The sequence below is a fragment of the Octopus bimaculoides genome, chromosome 1, assembly GCF_046866305.1.
Source record: "Octopus bimaculoides isolate indiv1 chromosome 1, ASM4686630v1, whole genome shotgun sequence".
NCBI lineage: Eukaryota > Metazoa > Mollusca > Cephalopoda > Octopoda > Octopodidae > Octopus > Octopus bimaculoides.
Window position 1 is genome coordinate 103,621,322 of NC_142928.1, and position 3,540 is coordinate 103,624,861.

Below are 3,540 nucleotides of genomic sequence, written 5' to 3' on the forward strand. Positions count from 1 at the left end.
CCTTCCTAACGCCAACCACTCTGAGAGTGTAGTGGCTGCTTTTACGTTCCACCGGCACGAAGGCCAGTCAGGTGGTACTGGCAACGGCCACATCAGCCCTACATATCACGAACAAACGTACACCCAACAGACCACTGTATATACTACAAGTCAACCTTGGATTACAAACCGACATGTATGAACCTACAGCATAAACCTATACGCCATAAGCCTACATGTGATAAGCTAACGAAAAATTCGTCAATTTTCTCTTGGGACCTATATTCTTTTTCTTTTTTATTTGCGGTGAAGAAGACTGGGGCTATTTTTTGCAATCCGGAAATATATCCACTTAGTGGTGGGTGTCTGTGTCGTAATTTTTATGTGTAATAGACTGGTGCATATTCTAGCCTTTACACAGTTTCTGCGATTTAAAAATGGAATGTGGGTCGATAGAATTGTTGAACTCTTAAGTACGAGAATAACTGCTCCAGGCAGACCCACAGAACAAAGTGAATTCACATGGGAAGCTAATAGATAAATTCATGAAAATTAATAGTTAAGCCAGTATTAATCTATTTAATACATAAAACCCTAACTAGAAATATTAAATAGGTTAGCACTAAATTAATTTAATCAGCTTATTGCCAAATTTACACTAATGTTACTCTTTGTGCAAATAGCGTAGTTATAGTGTGTACCTTCTAGCCCTTGAACTGCTATTCCTCCCCTAAAACAGGCTTATACAGCTAACCTAAAAGTGCTGCCCCATAACAGTGATGCTCGGGGTGCGTTACTGCGCCAGTGGTATATCTCACAACTAAGGTGAATGAAGTCATTTGGTAGTTAATGTGGTACACATCTGCCGGTATAAAATGTAAACCACAGAATTATCAACCGATTGTCTATTTCACTAACGACCTAACTTTCCGTTTATAAATTGTAAGGGATTCCCGTCGGTTTCGATGATGAACCACCTGTAAGTGACTGAATATTCCATAGTTAAGTAGACAGAATCAGCGCCACACTCTGTGACAAAGCTGGACTTTTAAACTTCGAGTTCAATCCGTCCAATGCTTCCACGCTTTCTCCGCCAGCCAAATTTGTCACAAGGCTCGGTTCGACTCCAGGCTGAGATAAAAGGCACTTACTAAAGATGCCACGCATTGGGATCGAAACCAACGGCTCTTTAGCGTTCCGCCATACTCCACCCGTATAAAGTAGTCATCGTCATCATTAAGATCCCTTAATTGATGAAGCTAGTCGTTGGGGTACCACTCTAGACACTTTCATAGTCAGCTGTCGCCACTCTTCTCTGTTCTGTCATGCGTAGCAGGTTCACTGTGTTGTGACTTGTTCAGTACTTGATATTGCCAAGCCAGGATTTTCTCCGTTTTCCTCTCTGTCGACTTCCTTCAACTGTGCCTGAAGAATGGTTTTAGGCAGGAAGTTGTAGCGGGATACATGACCATACCAGGCAAACTTCCGTCTTTTTACATACGCAAGGGGTGGTTCTTGTATTTAAAGTAGTACAGAAATATAAAATAGCAGATGGGAGCACTAGAAATTATAATAGCAAATATAAAATATAAAATATAAAATAGCAAATGAAGCACTAGAAATTAAGAGTGTTTGGCTAACTCCAATCAATAGAGTGTCTTATCTAATTTTACAAGTAAAAATAATGTTTTGGTTGCTTGACAGAAATATCAGTCTGTTGCTACTGAATATCATCACCTCTAATCTGAAGGTTGTTTTTATATGAATGAATGCAGAATGTGAGAAATGGACTGAGATAATGTACCATCATACTCTAAATCAGCGGTTCTCAACCTTTTTTGCCCGCGAACCCCTTTCATTCCTATATTACTCTGGTAGACGCTAATAGAGCCATCAGATATTTTAAAAATCTTATTGATTTTTAGAATTAAATATCATTATGAATTATATTTAAAAAATTGTTAAAATATTTTGTGTATTGTAGAAGCATAACCAGTTTAATTGCAGATAAATTTTAACAACAAAATCTTATATGGACCACCCACCAGGGTCATAGAACCCTGGTTGAGAACCACTACTCTAAATTATACGCTTTTACTCTGTGTGTGTTCTGCATGCTGCAATTAATACTATATTTGGAGTAGCAAAATAGTAGAGTGTTTTGTTGCGTTTACTTTCAACTCCTTGCGCTCTGAGTCTAAATTTCTCTTTTAACCGCATTGGCTTTTATCCCTTCCAGGGTTGATAAAACTAAAGAAGAGACTGTCGAGTCGACTTCTCCTTGAAGCACCATTACATATAAACGAATCCTTCTGCGGTGGTCTGGCGGATCTTTGTGGTTTTCGTCCCTGTTTACAATTTTTACAATTATCCTTGAAAAAATTTTTTCAATGTATCATATAGATATGATTTTTGACACTGAATCCGAATTTGCTAATTATTTATACCCCAAAAAATTTTGCAAAAATGTTACAACTGTTCAAAATTTGATAATTTTCAGAATTTTCAGCCAATCAAAAAACATCGCGTTCGTTGCCTCTTCCATCATCAGCGGTGGTGGGTGGGACATCGGCTTGTCAAGACATTAAACTAGCAACAGTAAACAGTGAAAAACGTGAAAACATACGCGAGCAAATTTAATATTTAAACGTTACGAACAAACCAACAGGAATTGCTAGAAATATCAGTCAAAACATAAAAATATACACGTGCAAAGTTAACATTAAAGCATTTGCGTGCAAATTTAATATTTAAAGGCTACGAACAAACCAACAAGAGTTGCAAGAAATAACAGTCAAAATACTATTTAAAACAGACATTTATTAGTTAATATAATTCAAGAACGAAAGTTTGCAATACACTCTAGGATTTTATAAAATAAATTATCTTTCTCATATCTCCTTCTCCACATAGGAAAAGTTTAATGTTAAAGCTGTGGCCATCGTCCCAGGATCGAATTCCTACCGTTATGAAAATAAACAATTATAGAATATGTGGTGGTTACATTCCTTGTGCGCACGCGCAGCATCTTTGGTTACTATGGAAACAGAGTTCTATGCAATTAGCTATGCAACACGTGGTGCTTCTCTGCTTTGGTTACTATGGAAACAGAGTTCTTTGCCACGGTGGTGTGTAAAATACTCGCTTCTGATTGGCTAAAATACCCAAATTTTGCAAATTTTAAAGGCTAATAGTTTTTTAATTGTGGATTTATAGGTAAAATGAATTTCAATTTCATAATGAGCATACAAAACTTAATCCATATATTAAATTTGAAAACAATTGGAACAAAATTGTAAACAGTGACGAAAACCACGAAGATCCGATCTGGCGAAACGTCAACTTTTATGACATGATTTTGCTTTGTTTTGCAGCATCTCTTTTATCTTTTACTGTTTACTTGTTCCAGTCATTGACCTGCTGCCAAGCTGGGGCACCATCTTGACAGATTTAGTTGAGCAAATCAACCCTAGTACTTATTTTTCTAAAGCCTGATACTTATCTTAACGGCCTCCGTGGTAGAATCGCTAGGTTACAGGGGACATAATCAAACCAGCACCG